The 21,670-nt window shown below is 38.6% G+C and overlaps 1 protein-coding gene and 1 pseudogene across 2 annotated transcripts in view; both read left to right on the top strand.

The window, feature by feature from the left end:
• The window catches only part of NUDT3 (nudix hydrolase 3), a 187,967-nt gene that overhangs the window by 133,514 nt on the left and 32,783 nt on the right, over positions 1–21,670 (top strand). The window lies entirely within an intron of this gene.
• On the top strand, positions 14,292–20,511 carry LOC143682190 (DNA topoisomerase I, mitochondrial pseudogene; annotated as a pseudogene).

Genomic DNA, 21,670 nt, shown 5'->3' with positions numbered 1-21,670 from the left:
AGCCATGCTCACCCCTGGTCTTAGGAAAGAAGATTTTTATGTCGCTTTCTATCAACAGTAAGCTGTCCAGGAACTGGACCCCACAGCAGCCAGTAGCCACCATGGGAGAGAGCAATTTACTATTCTTGACTGCAATTTATCAGCCTCTTCCTCCTGCACTTCCCTGGATTTCGAAATAGTTATTTCAGTTTCTGCCTGTTTAATAGTTGCTCTGCTGTAAGGACTGAGTCCTGGCGCTCCCTACTCAGCCATCTTCCCACAATCCTCCTATCGAAAAGTTTTTGAAAAATATTATTATAACTACGACAATAAATTTGCCTACGAGGACATGGAAATATCTTTAGAGAATTATGATATATTTTAAATATAAGTGCAATTTACTAAGGAAATTACTGATTAATAAACACTAATGTTTAATAATAAACATTTTATATCTGCTTTTTAAAATTAAGAATTGCTTATTATTCCTACATGTCTTAGGAATAATAAGATATGTTACTGAGGTCCATAAATATGCTTTCTATGAACTACAAATTCTATAACAATTTTTAAATTTTGGGTTTTTGTTTTTATTTTAGTGCTTAAAAAATCATTAGTTATAAAAATAAAGTTAACTTTGCATTCATGTTCTGTGATTGAAAAACATTTTCATAAACTGAAATCTTAGTTTCTTCAATGAGAATTTCTCAAGCTGGGCTCTGAGACCCATGGGGGCGATTGAGGATATATAATCTGAATATTCCATGAGTTGTTTTTTATTTTGTTTTTGTTGTTTTGCATTTAAAATTATTTTATACATTGTGGTAATTGAAGATACAATTCTCGACACTGATCTTAAGGAGAAAAACTCCATCCTCTGCTTTTTGCTCATGGTTTATATAGTACCTTTTATTGGTGATGAATACCATAGTAGTGAGGGTGGTAAATAAAAAGTTTGAAAAAATAATTATTATTTATTTACATTGTAAAAGACAGGTTCAAACTTTTGTATCTGTGCTAAATGGAATACTCTTTTCCTCCATCTACCCATTCATTATTCTTAATCATTTATATCTCTTCCGTGTTAAGTAGTCTTGGACAACAGATGAGATGGCAGGTGTTAGAGTTTCCTTGATTGCCTTTAGAATGTTTATTTGACTCTGTTTTTATTCTTTTTGCTACTGTTTTGGGTTGAGAAGTGACTCGGGCATCAGTGGGCAATTAGGAATACTATCATAACGGCACATTTTGTCAGCTGAGAGACTTGTTAAGGCCCCATATCAGGCCCTAGAACAGATACAGTTGTAGGTTTCAAAGTAAGCCATAAAAACACTCAGAAGTGCTAAATTAAAAAAAATATATTTTTATTAATGAAACTTAACATACAAACATTCCATACATGGTGTATATCAATGGCTCACAGTATCATCTTGTAGTTGTATATTCATCACCGTGATTATCTGTTTGAACATTTACATCATTCCAGCAAAAGAAATAAAAAAGAGAAAACTCATATATACCATAACCCTTACCCCTCCCTCTTATTGACCGCTAGTATTTCCATCCACCCCATTTATTTAAACCTTTGTCCCCCCTATTATTTTTATTATTTACCCATATTTTTTATTCATCTGTCCATACCCTAGGTAAAAGGAGCATCAGACATAAGGTTTGCACAATCACACAGTCACACTGTAAAAGCTGTATCATTATACAATCATTTTCAAGAAACAAGGTGACTGAAACACAACTCAACAGTTTCAGCTACTTCGTCCACCCACTCCAATATACCATAAACTAAAAAAGAAATATCAATATAATACGTAAGAATAACTTCCAAGGTAATCTTTCGACTCTGTTGGAAATCTCTCAGCCACTGACACTTGATTTTGTCTCATTTCTCTCTTCCTCTTTTTGGTCAAGAAGATTTTCTCAGTGCCTTGATACTGGGTCCTGGAGAAGTGCTAAATTTTGAAGTGGGTTTTTAGAATGGAGAACAAGTCAGTTAAAAAAGAGAGGAGTGTCGTTTTCTACCAAGGTGGCCAGAGTTACTCCATTACATAATTTAACTGAGATTTATGAGAACTGAAAGAATGATGATGAACTATTTATGGCTGTATGACCAGCAAAGTTCTGGGTACAAAACTGAGTGAGGATATCACTGAGAAGATCCTTAGACTTGAGAAGCCTGAGGGAGTATGCCTGTGTAAATAAGGACTATGATGTTAAGTGAACTTTATTTTTATGGGTCATAGAATCACATGTGTTATTCAGGACATCAAGAGGTTATCTAGTTTAAATCTACACTTCTTGTCAAATAGAACTAAACCTTGTCACATTCAAGCCTTCATTTTTTTTCTTTTGAATACAAATTTGTACATTATCTGAATGAATAATTTGAGGTTTGAGTATATAATCATTTGAATGTGCTATTGAATTTGGTTTGCCTAGTACCTGGTTGAGGAATTGTGTATCTTTTATTTTATTATTATTATTTTAATTGTGTATCTTTTAAACCCTCTTTTAAATATTCTGGGTCAAAAAGAAAATCTAAACTTCAGTCTCATGTAATTCAGTATTTAATCATGGTGAAAAGTATAGATGTGGCCCATAAAATTCTCTTGGAGAATTTATTAAGAAAATATTTTGTGTCACATATTTATCAGTTTTAATAAACATTTCATAAATATATGAAAAAGTATATGCTCATTGTGGTAGTTAGATTCAGGTGTCAACTTGGCCAGGTGACCGTGCTTAGTTCTTTTGCTGTGGACATGAGCCAATGGTACATGAACCTCATCTGTTACTCATTACATCTGCAGTCGGCTAGGATGCGTGCCTGCTGTAATGAATGATGTTTGGTTTAATTGGCTGGTGCTTAAATGAAAGAGCACAACGTAGCACAGCCCAAGCAGCTCAGCATACCTCATCTCAGCACTCCTCAGCCCAGGCCTTAGGAAATGCAGAAAGGAATCACCCCGTGGAAAGTTGTTGGATCCCAGAGGCCTGGAGAGAAGGCCAGCAGAGATCACCTTGTGCCTTCCCACATAAGAAAGAACCTCAGTTGAAAATTAGCTGCCTTTCCTCTGAAGAACTATATGTCAACTAAATAAATCCCCTTTTATTGAAAGCCAATTCATCTCTGGTGTGTTGCATTCTAGCAGCTAGCAAACTACAACACTCATATATAGAAATACAGACTTTTATATCATTCCAGTCCTTCATATCTGTATTTTTGTCAGTTTGGACTGTCATAGTCTGAGAAGGTGTCTTCCTTTGTAATTGTGATTTTTATCCATTTCTCATATTTCTGACACATTTTGCTTTGTATTTCTCTTTATGTTTTTAAACATGTAAAGGAGAATAAGTGTTTTATTTTCACAGTGGAATATACCTTTTGTATGTAAAATTACTCTCTACCATTTATTCTATTTCCTTTGCATCTTAGGCTCCCTTGCTTTTTTTTTTTTTGGTATGCTGTATGGTGGGGGTCACATTTCATTCTTTTTCCATGTGACCATACCATTATTGCAGCGTCGTTTGTTGATTTGGTGCAGGGTTGTGGGGGAAATGTATGGGCTGGGAATCAAACCCACATGTCAGGCAAGAATTCTACCACTGAACTACTCTTGCAACCCCCTCCCTTGCTTTTAAGGGGTGATAATGGGTGAGTGAGTGTATGTCTGTTTGCACACTCTGATATTTTCCTACCTTTCTGTGTCATTTTTTTTTTGACTGCTGTGTTTTTATAACACAAATGCAAATTATTTTAACTTACTGGTTTTGCACTTCTAAGAACTTATCTAGAGCACAAGAAGTTTTAGATACACACACTTATAACTTAACCAAAATACACATCAATATCAATAGTAGGTATTTAAAACAAAACTTTGTTATTATCAGCGAGATAATTAGATACATTTTGTACCATCAGTTTCTCAGAAAAAACATTTGAGATGCACTTTCTTATGCTTGATGAAGTATATGCTATATTCACTAAGAAATGTATTCCAAGACACTTCTAAGTGTTAATTTCATTCATTTTCTTTATTTTATTAAGTGGAATACTTTTTTACTCTTTTTTTTTTTTTATTAACGGAAAGAAAGAAAAAAAAGAAATTAACACAACATTTAGAAATCATACCGTTCTACATATGCACTCAGCAATTCTTAACATCATCACATAGATGCATGATCATCGTTTCTTAGTACATTTGCATCGGTTTAGAGGAACTAGCAACACAACAGAAAAAGATATAAAATATTAATATAGAGAAAAGAAATAAAAGTAGTAATAATAGTAAAAAAACCCCTATAGCTCAGATGCAGTTTCATTCAGTGTTTTAACATGATTACTTTACAATTAGGTATTATTGTGGTGTCCATTTTTGAGTTTTTGTATCTAGTCCTGTTGCACAGTCTGTATCCCTTCCGCTCCAATTATCCATTATCTTACCCTGTTTCTAACTCCTGCTGGACTCTGTTACCAATGACATATTTCAAGTTTATTCTCAAATGTCCGTTCACATCAGTGGGACCATACAGTATTTGTCCTTTAGTTTTTGGCTGGACTCACTCAGCATAATATTCTCTAGGTCCATCCATGTTACTACATGCTTCATAAGTTTATCTTGTCTTAAAGCTGCATAATATTCCATCGTATGTATATACCACAGTTTATTTAGCCATTCTTCTGTTGATGGACATTTTGGCTGTTTCCATCTCTTTGCAATTTTAAATAACGCTGCTATAAACATTGGTGTGCAAATGTCCGTTTGTGTCTTTGCCCTTAAGTCCTTTGAGTAGATACCTAGCAATGGTATTGCTGGGTCGTATGGCAATTCTATATTCAGCTTTTTGAGGAACCGCCAAACTGCCTTCCACAGTAGTTGCACCCTTTGACATTCCCACCAACAGTGGATAAGTGTGCCTCTTTCTCCGCATCCTCTCCAGCACTTGTCATTTTCTGTTTTGTTGATAATGGCCATTCTGGTGGGTGTGAGATGATACCTCATTGTGGCTTTGATTTGCATTATTTCTAATGAAAAAGAACATCTTTTCATATGCTTTTTAACCATTTGCATTTCCTCTTTGAAAAAATTTCTGTCATATATTTTGCCCATCTTATAATTGGGTTGTTTGTTCTTTTGTTGTTGAGTTGTATGATTTCTTTATATATAGTGTATGATTTCTTTATATATAGCTTATCAGATAAATGGTTTCAAAATATTTTCTCCCATTGAATTGGCTGCCTGTTCACCTTTTTGACATAGTCCTTTGAAGCACAGAATTATTCAGTCTTGAGTTTCCATTTATCTGTTTTTTTCTTTTATTATTTATACTTTGGATAGCAAGGTTATGCTGGTTTAAAAGAATTTATGTACCCTAGAAAAGACATATATTGATCCTAATCAATCTTGTGGGAGCAACCATTTCTTCTAATCCCTATTCAGTAACTATGGGTTAGATTAGATTATCTCCATGGAGATAATCTATTGATTATTGATAATAATCACATTGATAATTAATCAAATGTGAGTATTAAACTTGATTAGGTATTGATGTGTCTCCACCCATTCTACATGAGTCTTGATTAATTTACTGTGATCCTATAAAAGAGGATACATTTTTGGAGAGAATACCCTTTAAGAACAACAAGAATGCCACAGCAGAGCTGAGCTGAGCCACAAGGCCGAGAGGACCACGAGAGTCCACCATCCAGCAACCTTTGGAGATGAAGGAATAGGCCTCTCGGGGAGCTTCATGAAAAAAGAGACCTGGAGAGAAAGGCAGCAGATGCCGCCATGGTTACTATGTGCTTTTCCAGATGAAAGAGAAAACCTGACCATGATCACCATACGCCTTTCCACTTGAAAGAGAAACCCTGAACTTCATTGGCCTTCTTGACTCAAGGTATCTTTGCATGGATGCCTTAGATTGGACATTTCTATAGACTTGCTTTAATTGGGACATTTTCTCAGCCTAAGAACTGTAAACTATCAGTTTATTAAATTCCGCCTTTTAAAAGCCATTACATTTCTGATATATCACATTCTGGCAGCTAGCAAACTTGAACAAAGCTCTAAGAAGCTATCTCCTAATACTAGGCCTTCAAGATGTTTCCCTGTATTTTCTTCCAGGAGTTTTATGAAACTGGCTCTTATGCTTGGGTTTTGATCCAGTTTGAAGTTCATTTTTATGTAGGGTATGAGGTAGGGATTCTCTTTTATTCCTTTAGCTGTGGATATCCAGTTCTCCCAGGCCCGTTTATTGAAAAGACCATTCTGTCCCAGTTCAGAGGATTTGGGGGCCTTGTCTAAGATCACTTGACCATAGATCTGGTGGTTTGTTTCCAAACTTTCAATTCAATTCCATTGATTAATATGCCTATCTTTGTGTTAATACCATGCTGTTTTGACCCCTGTGCTTAATAATAAACTTTAAAATCAGAAAGTGTAAGTCCTCTTTATTTTGTTAAAAAACAAAATAAAAATAAATTAGGGGCCCCTAAGCACAGATGTGATGGTGGTCTCCTGAAGCGGGGGTGGGCAGCATGGGGGCTGCCGGGAATGCAAATTTACATTGACGCTTATGACCTGAGGGGCACAGTGTGTGGCCTTGAGCTTTATGAAATGCTGCTGCTGCATGCTAGCAGAGACCTGCTCTCCTCGTCATCCTTGGGCTGCTCAGGGTCATGGGGTAAAGAAAGTGGGAGGAGGAGAAGCATGAAAACGGTGTGAAGTGGAAGCATCTGGAGTACAGAGGCCTATACTTCGTGCCGCCACGCACCCCCCACACACACACAACACACACACATGAGCTGCTTCCCAATGACGTGTACTTCTGCTATGATGGAAAGCCTTTGAAGCTGAGTTTAGCATCTGAGGAGGGGGCCACTTTTTTTTTTTATGTTACTTAAGAATGATTTATTGGATTTCCAAAAGAAATTTCTACTATACAAAAAATGTTCACTTTTTTATGGGCTGACTTGAGGACTCATGTCCATGAAAGATGCTGCACCTCCGTAAAAGTAAAAGGAGTTATGAAGTAGAATAGTTATACCATTTAGAAGGAAATATAAGCATTTCCTTCTAAAATGAAGAGGCAGTCTTATCATCTCTATTAAGAGATTTTTTTTTTTTTTTTAATATACAACACAGCACCCATTTATTATCTCGGTTCTGTGGCTCAGCTTAACTAGGTCCTCTGCTCAGGTCTTACAAAGCTAATCCAGATATTGGCCAGAGTGTATTGTCATCTGGAGCTTAGGTCCTCTTTCAAATTCATTCAGGGTTTTGGCAGATTTCAGTTCCTTGCTGCGATAGCACTGAGGCCCTCAACTCCTAGAGGTTACCCCTCTCCACACAGTTCTGTTTACATATGTCTGTTTGCTTCTTCAAGACCAGCAGCAGACTGTCTTCAGGAAGGGCATATTGAAAGATATTTTTACCTCTTCCATCTTGAGTGGAAATTTTCTTCCTTTATAATCACATGAACATCCTCGCATTTTTCCTTTGTGCATTTATACTATTTGTCTCTAGCTTTAAGTCAATTCCTTCATCCACACAGGTTTGTCTCTTGGAACTCTCTGAATTTTTCCTCAGAATAGCAATAACTTGTCCAAATAAACTTACACTTGCTGATGGAATGTTTCTGTGATTTGTCTGCCTACCCACCAGCCACCCTTTGAGAGATTGTGATTGATAATAGTCTCACTTAGGCTGTCACTCATCTTTTTTTTATTATTATTAATTAACGGAAAAAAAGAAATTAACCCAACATTTAGAAATCATACCATTCTACATATGCAATCAGTAATTCTTAACATCATCACATAGCTGCATGATCATCGTTTCTTAGTACATTTGCATCGGTTTAGAAGAACTAGCAACACAACAGAAAAAGATATAGAATGTTAATATAGAGAAAAAAAATAAAAGTAATAATAATAGTAAAAAAAAAAAAACCTATAGCTCAGATGCAGCTTCATTCAGTGTTTTAACATGATTACTTTACAATTGGGTATTATTGTGCTGTCCATTTTTGAGTTTTTGTATCTAGTCCTGTTGCACCGTCTGTATCCCTTCAGATCCAATTACCCATTATCTTACCCTGTTTCTAACTCCTGCTGGACTCTGTTACCAATGACATATTCCAGGTTTATTCTCGAATGTCCGTTCACATCAGTGGGGCCATATAGTATTTGTCCTTTAGTTTTTGGCTAGACTCACTCAGCATAATGTTCTCTAGGTTCATCCATGTTATTACATGCTTCATAAGTTTATCCTGTCTTAAAGCTGCATAATATTCCATCGTATATATATACCACAGTTTGTTTAGCCACTCGTCTGTTGATGGACATTTTGGCTGTTTCCATCTCTTTGCAATTATAAATAACACTGCTATAAACATTGGTGTGCAAATGTCCGTTTGTGTCTTTGCCCTTAAGTCCTTTGAGTAGATACCCAGCAATGGTATTGCTGGGACGTATGGCAATTCTATATTCAGCTTTTTGAGGAACCGCCAAACTGCCTTCCACAGTGGTTGCACCATTTGACATTCCCACCAACAGTGGATAAGTGTGCCTCTTTCTCCGCATCCTCTCCAGCACTTGTCATTTTCTGTTTTGTTGATAATGGCCATTCTGGTGGGTGTGAGATGATATCTCATTGTGGTTTTGATTTGCATTTCTCTAATGGCCAGGGACATTGAGCATCTCTTCATGTGCCTTTTGGCCATTTGTATTTCCTCTTCTGGTAGGTGTCTGTTCAAGTCTTTTTCCCATTTTGTAATTGGGTTGGCTGTCTTTTTGTTGTTGAGTTGGACAATCTCTTTATAAATTCTGGATACTAGACCTTTATCTGATATGTCATTTCCAAATATTGTCTCCCATTGTGTAGGCTGTCTTTCTACTTTCTTGATGAAGTTCTTTGATGCACAAAAGTGTTTAATTTTGAGGAGCTCCCATTTACTTATTTCCTTCTTCAGTGCTCTTGCTTTAGGTTTAAGGTCCATAAAACCACCTCCAATTGTAGGTTTCGTAAGATATCTCCCTACATTTTCCTCTAACTGTTTTATGGTCTTAGACCTAATGTTTAAATCTTTGATCCATTTTGAGTTAACTTTTGTATAGGGTGTGAGATATGGTCTTCTTTCATTCTTTTGCATATGGATATCTAGTTCTCTAGGCACCATTTATTGAAGAGACTGTTCTGCCCCAGGTGAGTTGGCTTGACTGCCTTATCAAAGATCAAATGTCCATAGATGAGAGGGTCTATATCTGAGCACTCTATTCGATTCCATTGGTCGATATATCTATCTTTATGCCAATACCATGCTGTTTTGACCACTGTGGCTTCATAATATGCCTTAAAGTCCAGCAGCGTGAGACCTCCAGCTTTGTTTTTTTTCCTCAAGATGTTTTTAGCAATTCGGGGCACCCTGCCCTTCCAGATAAATTTGCTTATTGGTTTTCTATTTCTGAAAAATAAGTTGTTGAGGTTTTGATTGGTATTGCATTGAATCTGTAAATCAATTTAGGTAGGATTGACATCTTAACTATATTTAGTCTTCCAATCCATGAACACGGTATGCCCTTCCATCTATTTAGGTCTTCTGTGATTTCTTTTAACAGTTTTTGGTAGTTTTCTTTATATAGGTTTTTTGTCTCTTTAGTTAAGTTTATTCCTAGGTATTTTATTCTTTTAGTTGCAATTGTAAATGGGATTCGTTTCTTGATTTCCCCCTCAGCTTGTTCATTACTAGTGTATAGAAATGCTACAGATTTTTGAATGTTGATCTTGTAACCTGCTACTTTGCTGTACTCATTTATTAGCTCTAGTAGTTTTGTTGTGGATTTTTCCGGGTTTTCGACGTATAGTATCATATCGTCTGCAAACAGTGATAGTTTTACTTCTTCCTTTCCAATTTTGATGCCTTGTATTTCTTTTTCTTGTCTAATTGTTCTGGCTAGAACCTCCAACACAATGTTGAATAATAGTGGTCATAGTGAACATCCTTGTCTTGTTCCTGATCTTAGGGGGAAAGTTTTCAATTTTTCCCCATTGAGGATGATATTAGCTGTGGGTTTTTTCATATATTCCCTCTATCATTTTAAGGAAGTTCCCTTGTATTCCTATCTTTTGAAGTGTTTTCAACAGGAAAGGATGTTGAATCTTGTCAAATGCCTTCTCTGCATCAATTGAGATGATCATATGATTTTTCTGCTTTCATTTGTTGATATGGTGTATTACATTAATTGATTTTCTTATGTTGAACCATCCTTGCATACCTGGGATGAATCCTACTTGGTCATGATGTATAATTCTTTTAATGTGTTGTTGGATACGATTTGCTAGAATTTTATTGAGGATTTTTGCATCTATATTCATTAGAGAGATTGGTCTGTAGTTTTCTTTTTTTGTAATATCTTTGCCTGGTTTTGGTATGAGGGTGATGTTGGCTTCATAGAATGAATTAGGTAGTTTTCCCTCCGCTTCGATTTTTTTGAAGAGTTTAAGGAGAGTTGGTACTAATTCTTTCTGGAATGTTTGATAGAATTCAGATGTGAAGCCGTCTGGTCCTGGACTTTTCTTTTTAGGAAGCTTTTGAATGACTGATTCAATTTCTTTACTTGTGATTGGTTTGTTGAGGTCATCTATTTCTTCTTGAGTCAAAGTTGGTTGTTTATGTCTTTCCAGGAACCCGTCCATTTCATCTAAATTGTTGTATTTATTAGCGTAAAGTTGTTCATAGTATCCTGTTATTACCTCCTTTATTTCTGTGAGGTCAGTAGTTATGTCTCCTCTTCCATTTCTGATCTTATTTATTTGCATCCTCTCTCTTCTTCTTTTTGTCAATCTTGCTAAGGACCCATCAATCTTATTGATTTTCTCATAGAACCAACTTCTGGTCTTATTGATTTTCTCTATTGTTTTCATGTTTTCAATTTCATTTATTTCTGCTTAATCTTTGTTATTTCTTTCCTTTTGCTTGCTTTGGGATTCGTTTGCTGTTCTTTCTCCAGTTCTTCCAAGTGGGCAGTTAATTCCTGCATTTTTGCCTTTTCTTCTTTTCTGATATAGGCATTTAGGTCAATAAATTTCCCTCTTAGCACTGCCTTTGCTGCGTCCCATAAGTTTTGATATGTTGTGTTTTCATTTTCATTCGCCTCTAGGTATTTACTAATTTCTCTTGCAATTTCTTCTTTGACCCACTCGTTGTTTAAGAGTGTGTTGTTGAGCCTCCATGTATTTGTGAATTTTCTGGCACTCCGCCTATTATTGATTTCCAACTTCATTCCTTTATGATCCGAGAAAGTGTTGTGTATGATTTCAATCTTTTTAAATTTGTTAAGACTTGCTTTGTGACCCAGCATATGGTCTATCTTTGAGAAAGATCCATGAGCACTTGAGAAAACAGTGTATCCTGCTGTTATGGGATGTAATGTCCTATAAATGTCTGTTAAGTCTAGCTCATTTATAGTAATATTCAGATTCTCTATTTCTTTATTGATCCTCTGTCTAGATGTTCTGTCCATTGATGAGAGTGGTGAATTGAAGTCTCCAACTATTATGGTATATGTGTCTATTTCCCTTTTCAGTGTTTGCAGTGTATTCCTCACGTATTTTGTGGCATTCTGGTTCGGTGCATAAATATTTATGATTGTTATGTCTTCTTGTTTAATTGTTCCTTTTATTAGTAGATAGTGTCCTTCTTTGTCTCTTTTAACTGTTTTACATTTGAAGTCTAATTTGTTGGATATTAGTATAGCCACTCCTGTTCTTTTCTGGTTGTTATTTGCATGAAATATCTTTTCCCAACCTTTCACTTTCAACCTATGTTTATCTTTGGGTCTACGATGTGTTTCCTGTAGACAGCATATAGAAGGATCCTGTTTTTTAATCCATTCTGCCAGTCTGTGTCTTTTGATTGGGGAATTCAGTCCATTAACATTTAGTGTTATTACTGTTTGGATAATATTTTCCTCTACCATTTTGCCTTTTGTATTATATATATCATATCTGACTTTCCTTCTTTCTACACTCTTCTCCATACCTCTCTCTTCTGTCTTTTCGTCTCTGACTCTAGTGCTCCCTTTAGTATTTCTTGCAGAGCTGGTGTCTTGGTCACAAATTCTCTCAGTGACTTTTTGTCTGAGAATGTTTTAATTTCTCCCTCATTTTTGAAGGACAGTTTTGCTGGATATAGGAGTCTTGGTTGGCAGTTTTTCTCTTTTAGTAATTTAAATATATCATCCCACTGTCTTCTAGCTTCCATGGTTTCTGCTGAGAAATCTACATATAGTCTTATTGGGTTTCCCTTGTATGTGATGGATTGTTTTTCTCTCGCTGCTTTCAAGATCCTCTCTTTCTCTTTGACCTCTGACATTCTAACTAGTAAGTGTCTTGGAGAACGCCTGTTTGGGTCTAATCTCTTTGGGGTGCGCTACACTTCTTGGATCTGTAATTTTAGGTCTTTCATAAGAGTTGGGAAATTTTCAGTGAAAATTTCTTCCATTAGTTTTTCTCCTCCTTTTCCCTTCTCTTCTCCTTCTGGGACACCCACAACATGTATATTTGTGCGCTTCATATTGTCCTTGAGTTCCCTGATCCCCTGTTCAAATTTTTCCATTCTTTTCCCGATAGTTTCTGTTTCTTTTTGGAATTCAGATGTTCCATCCTCCAAATCACTAATTCTATCTTCTGTCTCTTTAAATCTATCATTGTAGGTATCCATTGTTTTTTCCTTCTTTTCTACTTTATCCTTCACTTCCATAAGTTCTGTGATTTGTTTTTTCAGTTTTTCTATTTCTTCTTTTTGTTCAGCCCATGTCTTCTTCATGTCCTCCCTCAATTTATTGATTTCATTTTTGAAGAGGTTTTCCATTTCTGTTCGTATATTCAGCATTAGTTGTCTCAGCTCCTGTATCTCATTCGAACTATTGGTTTGTTCCTTTGACTGGGCCATATTTTCAATTTTCTGAGCGTGATCCGTTATCTTCTGCTGGTGCCTGGGCATTTAGTCAGATTTCCCTGGGTGTTGGACCCAACAGGTTGAAAGATTTTTCTGTGAAATCTCTGGGTTCTGTTTTTCTTGTCCTGCCCAGTAGGTGGCGCTCGTGGCGCATGTTTGTCTGCGGGTCCCACCAGTAAAAGGTGTTGTGGGTTCTTTAACTTTGGAAACCTCTCGCCATGCGGGAGATTCGCCAGCCGAAGCGGCTTGTAAGAGTGCCAGCCGGCCCGAGGGTCTGAACGCGGGGAGGGTCGCTGGCCGCCGCAGCCCGGGAGAGCACCCGTCCGAATTTCCTAGTCGGCCCGGGGCGCCAAGCGTGGCGGGAGGGAGCCAGCCACCGCGGCTCAGAAGAGTGCACCGTTCCCAGCCGGACCGGGGAGTCACGTGTTTGGAAAGGACCCCCCCGGTCACCGTTCTCCGTGGCCTGGGGATTTCCGATCCAATTCTCTCAGTTGGTCCGGGGGGCCATGCGTGGTGGGGGCGCCAGCCGCCGTGGCTTGAGGGGACTGCCTACCCAATTCTGCCAGCTGGCCCGGAAGGAGGAGGGGAGGGTCTCCGGCCGCTTGCCGCCACACCCGGGGAAGCCCGCGCCCCTCGGCGATCTCACCGGAGCAGGTTCTCCCAGCCAGTCAGCCGTTCCAGGATGGGGTATGCTGTCTTCTTGATCACTGTCGTGGCTCCGGGAGCTGTTCTGTTTCGTTTCTACTCCCCTAGTAGCTGTTCTGGAGGAGGAAAGGTGAGGATGGCAAGGCTGTCAAGGATGGTGGCGGTGGAGCCGGTGAAGGCGGAAGAGGGCACGGTGGTGGTTGGAGAGCCGCTGGAGTAGGAGGAGAAAGGGAAGGATAAGATGGCGGATGGAGAGCCACCAGAGCAGAAGGGAAAAGAGAAGGGCAAAATGGCGGCGGGAGCGCTGGCAGAGAAGGGGAAGAAGAGGGCTAGATGGCGGCGGGAGTGCCTCCGGCGGAGAAAGAGGCAGAGGAGGGCCAGACGGCGGCGGGAGCGCCGGCGGAGAAGGGGGAAGAGGAGGGCTAGATGGCGGCAGGAGCGCCAACAGAGAAAGAGGAAGAGGACGGCCAGATAGCGGCGGGAACGCAGGCGGAGAAGGAGGAAGAGGAAGGCCAGACGGCGGCGGGAGCGCTGGCGGAGAAGGGGAAGAAGACCAATGCGGCGGGAGCTGCCGCAGAGAGAAGAGGCTAGATGGCACCGGGGCCACTTTTTAATAGGAAAGTTTGGGTCATGAATATTCAACAAAGAAAGTGTTCCAGAACAACTTTTTCAGGACTGGCAGAAGAGAAGAAATGATCAAGCGCCTGTACAAGTGTGACTTCATGGAGGTCAGAAGCACAGCCCAGGGAGGAGAACTAACTAAAAGAAAAGTAGAAAAACTTCAGCAAGAGTTTGACTATTGGATTTTACTGGTCACCAAGAAAAGATAGGCAGCTTCAAGACTGAGCTACCAGGGCTATTCTGGGGCCAGGGTGACCACCCCAAAATGGGGATGTTGAAGAGGAGGATCAGGCTGGAGAACATGGTCATCAGCTACAGCAAGGACTCAAAAATCCTGGAACCCCCAGAGGGTCACACCTGGAAGGAGGTGGGCTCTGACAACACAGTACTTGGCTGACATCCTGGACTGAGAACATTCAGTACTCCATCAAGTATATCATGCTGAATTGAGCTTGAGGCTGAAGGGGATGAAGGACTGGTGAAAGTACAAGTTAACATGATGCCTCAAGGGGGTTGTCAATAAGATCCAAACTCATTATCGAGTTGATTGGAAGTCTTGAGAAATAAAGAAAAGACAACGAGCTGTGACTTTTAAAAGCTGGCACTCCAAGCTGGGAACAAGAAAGAAGAGGGCGAAACAGTGGGCACAGTGGGCTGTTGCTTGCTGCATGTGGAGGATATCCAGCTGTTCATGGAGGCCTGTGGCCAAGAGCACGTCACGGAGTTGTACTTCTTGAGGAAGTACTCCATCCACTACTATAACCACATGCCCCTGGAGAAGTCCGTGTATAAGAATCTGCAGCTGCTCATGGAGACCAAAGACCCAGGGGATGACTTTTTTGACATGCTGACCACAACCAACCTGATCAAGCATCTTCAAGACCTGATGGGCCACCTGATACCCAAGGTCTTCTGGACCTGCAGTGCTTCTGACACCCTGCAGAAGCAGCTGTGTCCCTGACCCACACTGAAGACAGCATTGCTACAACCGAGTGAACCAAGCCATGGCTGTCCTCTCCACCAGCCTCAGGCCATCCCCAAAACCTTCTCCAGGTCGATGCAAAATCTCCAGCTGAAGATCAAGGCAAGGCAGGAGATGGTGGCTCAGGCAAAGGTAGAGCTGAAGAAGGCAAAGGCAGAGCATGGCACTGGGGGAGGCGTCAAGTCCTGAAGCTTCCTGGAGAAGTGATGGTATGGTAGATCATGGCAAATCCTCTCCTATTTTTCCTTCTAGCTACTCCAGAATATAGGAGGCTAAAAGGCTTACATGTTTTTTTATCATCACAATCAACTTTTTTTTCCTTCTTTTTTTAATGAAAAGTAACATATGTACAAAAAAGCTATACATTTCAAACCACAGCACCACAATTAGTTGTAGAACATATTTCAGTGTGACATGGGTAACAGTTTCACAATTTTAGGTGTTTACTTCTAGCTGCTCTAAAATACTGGAGACTAAAGGAGATATCAGTTCAATCATTCAGCATTCATATTCATTTGTTAAATCCTATCTTCTCTGTATAACTCCACCATCACCTTTCCATCCCTCTCTTTAGGGGTGTTTGGGCTATGGCCATTCTAAATTTTTCATATTGGAAGGATTTGTCACTAATCTGGGATAGGGAGATGGAACTATCTGATATTCTGGAGCGGCTAGGCTAGGTTGCTGGGCTAGGTTTCAGGCCTCATCTGGATCAGGGACCCATCTGGAGGTTGTATGCTTCTGGAAAGTTACTGTAGTGCATTGAACCCTTGTGGAATCTTATGTATTGCTCTAGGTATTCTTTAGGATTGGCTGGAATGGTCCTGGTTGGGGGTTGGCAGGTTATGATAGGTAGCAAGGTCTAACTGAAGCTTGCGTAAGAGCCACCTCCAGAGTAGCCTCTCGACTCTATTTGAACTCTCTGCCACTGATACTTTATTAGTTACACTTCTTTTCCCCCTTTTGGTCAGGATGGCATTGTTGATCCCACAGTGTCAGGTCTGGATTCATCCCTGGGAGTCATCTCCCACATCTCCAGGGAGACTTTCACCCCTGGATGTCATGTCCCACATAGGGGGGGAGGGCAATGATTTCACTTGCAGAGTTGGGCTTAGAGAGAGTGAGGCCACATCTGAGCGACAAAAGAGGTCCTCCAGAAGTAAGTCTTAGGCATGCCTACCGGTAGTCTAAGCTTCTCTGCTACCTACATAAGCTTCACAAGAGTAAACCTCATGATCAAAGGCTTGGTCTGTTGATTTGGGTGTCCCTAAAATTTGACACAGTATCAGGGGATTCCCTGATGGTAAGGTTCAATAGTTCCATATTCTTTCTCCCATCTCTCAGGGGACTTTGCCAATACTTTCTGATTATCTGCTTAATATACTCTAGGATATATCCAGGCATTACAATAATCTACACAGGATTAAAGGACCTCGTTCTTATTCTGTGCACTGCATGTTTCAGTTGTTCAAATGAGCTATACAGATAAATTGAATAGATTATGCACTACAGAAAATTTCAGTTCCAGACCAAATAAACCTTTCTTCCTTTGGTCTCAAAGAGTAGTATGTGTTTTCTAAAATATGGACACTATCTTCCTTACCCCTGTGTTCTGAATTACTTTAACCCCAACTTGTTTGGCTTTGTTCTTATCTCTAAGTATCAGGTTGTATATAAAACAACCTCTCAAAATCCAGAAATAATAATCACCACTCCAGACTTAATGTGTGTGCTCTAAATGCTTATGATCTAGGCCCCTGTTTTCTTATAAGCATTTTCTGAAAGTGACCGTATCATTCTTATTCCTTTGTTTCTGGCTTATTTTGTTTTACCAAATGTCCCACATATTCATTCACATGGTTGCATGCCTCACAACTTTGTTCCTTTTTGTAACAGCACAATCTTTGTTCATAAGTATACACCATCGTTCACCAATCTACTTCTCCTTCAGTGCACCATTCAGCCACCTACATTCATTGGGCATCATGTATAGGGCCCAAAGTTCACAGTCCATCAACATTCTCAATTTTAGATAATTTCATTATTCCCAAGATGAAAAGATTGTTCCCAAGTTTATGAGCACACCCTCTCCAATATGAAATCTAAACCTCCTAACTACTGTCCCTCCCCACATTATTTACCTCTGCTGTTGCTGTGGTAGTACCGATAGTTTTCTTTTGAACACAGTTCACAGCATGCAATAGCAGTTTTCCCCCGTACCTGAATTTAAACACTCTTTGTACAAGAATCATATCTTTGAAATGATTCTTGCGAGAACTGATTCATATTTCTAGCGTTAATCAGTGGGACACATAGGTCTATACAACCCATTTCAGTCCTGTTCATCTTCAGTATGATAATATTGCTTATAGACCCACTAGAGAATCACCTTCACTCCTATCTATTCCCTTACATTGGAAGTCAACTTTATTAGCTAACGTTTTACCCATCCTAGCTTCTATGTATCTCTAAGTCCCCTGTATTCTGTATTATAAGCCTCTGGTTATGCCTGTGTTGTGGTCATAAAAGTAGAATCAGACGGTATCTATCCTTTTATATCTGACTGATTTTACTCAGCATTATGTCCTCAAGGCTCATCTATCTTGTCATGTGCTGCAGGATGTTATTTTATCTTACTGCTGCATAATATTCCATCATATGTATATACCACATTTTATTGATCCACTTGTCTTTTGATGGACATTTGGTTTTTTTCCATCTTTTGGCGATTGTGAATAATGCTACTATGAACATCAGTGTGCAAATGTCTGTTTATGTCATTGCTTTCAGCTCTTCTGGGTATATACCAAGTAGTGCTATTGCTGGGTTGTAGGGCAACTCAATATTTAGTTTCCTAAGGAAGCATCAGTCTTCCATAGTGGCTGCACCATTATACATACCCACCAGCAGTGCATAAGTGTCCCAGTTTCTCTACATCCTCTCCAATATTTATCGTTTCCTGTTGTTTAATAGCAGCCATTCTTATAGGTGTAAGGTGGTATCTCATTGTAGTCTTGATCTGCATTTCCCTTATAGCCAGTGAACATGAGATCCTCATGTGCTTTTGAGCCATGTGTATTTGCTCTTCAGAAAAGTGCCTATTCATATCTTTAGCCCATTTTATAATTGGGTTGTTTGTTCTTTTGTTGTTGAGTTGTATGACTTCTTTGTATATATAGGCCTTTGTCTGATATTTGATTTCCAAATATTTTCTCCCATTGAGTTGTCTTCTCCCATTGAGGTGACTGCCTCTTCACCTTTTTGAGAGAGCCTTTTGAGGTGCAGAAGCATTTGATTTTGAGGAGTTTCCATTTATGTACTTTTTCTTTTGTTGGTTTTGCTTTGGGTATAAAGTTTAGGAAGCTACCTCCTATTACTAGGTCTTCAAGGTGTTTCCCTACATTTTCTTCTAGATTTATGGTGCTAGTTCTTATTTTTAGGTGTTTGATCCACTTTGAGTTAATTTTTGTGTAGGGTGTAAGGTGGTGCTCCTCTTTCATTCTTTTGGCTATTGATACCCACTTCTTATATGCCCAGTGATTGGAAAGACTGTTTTGTCCCAGTTCAGAGGATTTGGGGGCCTTGTCAAAAATCAGTTGACCATAGATTTGGTGGTCTGTTTCTGCACTCTGGATTCAATTCCGTTGGTCAGTGCTTCTATCTTTGTGCCAGTACCATGCTGTTTTGACCACTGTGGCTTTATAATAGGTTTTAAAGTCAGGGAGTGTTAATCCTCCCACTTGGTTGTTCTTTTTTTTAGGATACTTTTAGCTATTCAGGGTCTCTTTCCATTCCAGATGAATTTGGTAATTTGCTTCTCCAAGTCTTCAAAGTAGGTTGTTGGAATTTTGATTGGGACCATGTTGAATCTGTGTATCAGTTTGGGTAGAATTGACATCTTAACTATATTTAGCCTTCCTGTCCATTAGCAGGGAATGTCTTCCCACCTATTTATATCTCCTTTGATTTCTTTTAGCAGTGTTATGTAGTTTTCTGTGTACAAGTCTTTTACATCCCTAGTTAAGTTCATTCCTAGGTACTTGATTCTTTTAGTTGCTATTTTGAATGGAATTTTTTCTTTAACTGACTCCTCAGCTAGGTCGTTGCTTGTGTATAGAAATGTTACTGATGTTTTACACATTAATTTTGTATCCCGCCCCCTTGCTGAATTTATTAGCTCAAGTAACTTCGCTGTAGATTTCTCAGGATCTTCCAAGTATAGTATCATATCATTTGCAAATAATGAGTTTTACTTTTTCCTTTCCAGTTTGGATGCCTTTTATTTCTTTGTCGTGCCTGATTGCTCTAGCTAGAACTTCTAGCACAGTGTTGAATAATAGTGGTGACAGTAGGCATCCTTGTCTTGTTCCTGATCTTAGGGGGAAAGCTTTCAGTCTCTCTCCATTGAGTATGATGCTGGCTATTGGTTTTTCATATATTCCCTTTATCATATTGAGGTAGTTACCTTTGATTCCTATATTTTGGAGTGTTTTTATCAGAAAAGAATACTGAATTTTGTCAAATGCTTTTTCAGCATCAATCGAGATATCATGTGATTTTTCCGTTTCAGTTTGTTAATGTGCTGTATTACATTAATTGATTTTCTTGTGTTGAACCATCCTTGCATTCCCAGTATACAACCCACTTGGTTATGGTGTATAATTCTTTTAATGTGTGGTTGGATTTGATTTGCTAATATTTTATTGAGAATTTTTGCATCTATGTTCGTTAGGGAGATTGGCCTATAGTTTTCCTTTCTTAGAGCATCTTTACCCGATTTTGATATTAAAATGATATTAGCTTCATAAAATGAGTTAAATAGAGTTTCCTTTTTCCTCAAATTTTTTGAAAAGTTTGAGCAGGATTGGTGTTAGTTCTTTCTGGAATGTTTGAGAAAATACCCGTGTGAAGCCATCTGGCCCTGGGCTTTTCTTTATAGGAAGATTTTTGATGACTTATTGAATCTCTTTACTTGTGATTGGTTTGTTGAGATCTTCTGTTTCTTCCTGAGTCATTGTAGCTTGTTTGTGTGTGTCCAGGAATTTGTCCTTTTCATCTAAGTTGTCTAGTTTTTTGACATATAATTGATCATAGTATCCTCTTATGATTTCTTTTATTTCTTCAGGGTCTATGGTAAAGCACCCCTTTTCATTTCTGATTTTGTTTATTTGCATCCTCTCTCTTTTCATTGTCAGTCTTGCTAGTGGTCCATCAATTTTATTGATTTTCTCAAAGAACCAACTTTTGTTTTTATTGATTCTTTCTATTGTTTTTTTTGTTCTCCCATTCATTTATCTCTGCTTTAGTCTTTATTTCTCTTCTCCCTTTTGCTTTGGGGTTAGTTTGCTGTTCTTTCTCAAGTTCCTCCAGGTTTGCTGTTAAGTTCTTAATTTTTGCTCTTTCTTAGTGAGTTTTTTTTTTTTTATTTTTTTGGCGGTGGGGTGGTGGTGCATGCTCCAAGAATCGAACCCGGGTCTCCCACATGGAAGACGGGCATTCTAACCACTGAACTACCTGTGCATCCTTTTGTTTTTTAATATAGGCATTTAGGGCAAAACGTTTCCCTCTCAGCACAGCCTTTGCCGCATTCCATAGATTCTGATAAATTGTATTCTCATTTTCATTTCTCTCCAGATAGCTGCTGATGTCTCTAGCAGTTTCTTCTTTGACCCACTGGTTGTTTAAGAGTTTGTTATTTTATCTCCATATATTTGGGAATACTCTTGTTCTTTGGTGGTTATTGAGATCCAGTTTGTGATCAGAGAAAGTGCTTTGAATAATTTCAATGTTTTTAAATTTATAGTGACCTGTTTGTGCCCCAGCATATGATCTATCCTAGAGAATGTTCCATGAGCTCTAGAGAAGAGTATATATCCTTGTGCTTTGGGTACAATGACCTATAAATGTCTCTTAGGTCTAATTCATTTATAAAGTTATTTAACTTCTCTGTTTCCTTGTTGATCTTCTGTCTGGTTGTTCTATGTATTAGAGGAGTGTGGTGTATTGAAGTCTCCTACTATTATTGTTGAAACATCTGTCGCTCCCTTCAGTTTTGCCAATGTTATTTCTCATGTACTTTGGAGCTCCTTGATTGGGAGCATAAACATTTATGATTGTTATATCTGATTGGTGAATTGACCCTTCAATTAGTATATAGTGTCCTTCTTTCTCTTATGATGTCTTCACATTTAAAGTCTATTTTGTCTGGTATTAGTATAGCTACTCCTACTTTCTTTTGGTTACAACTTGCATGGAACATCTTTTTTCCTTTTTCACTTTCGATCTATTTTTATCTTTGGGTCTAAAATGAGTCTCTTGTAAGCAGCATATAGCTGGATTATGTTTCTTAATCCATCCTGCAAATCTGTATCTTTTAATTGGCTAATTTAGTCCATTGTCATTCAGTATTAGTACTGAAATGGCATTTCTTGAATCTACCATCTTATCTTTTTAATTTTATTTGTCAGA

This window comes from Tamandua tetradactyla, chromosome 5 (genome assembly GCF_023851605.1).
Source record: "Tamandua tetradactyla isolate mTamTet1 chromosome 5, mTamTet1.pri, whole genome shotgun sequence".
Classification (NCBI taxonomy): Eukaryota; Metazoa; Chordata; class Mammalia; order Pilosa; family Myrmecophagidae; genus Tamandua; species Tamandua tetradactyla.
The sequence above is the reverse complement of the archived record's forward strand: the minus strand, read 5'-3'. Positions and strand labels throughout refer to the sequence as shown.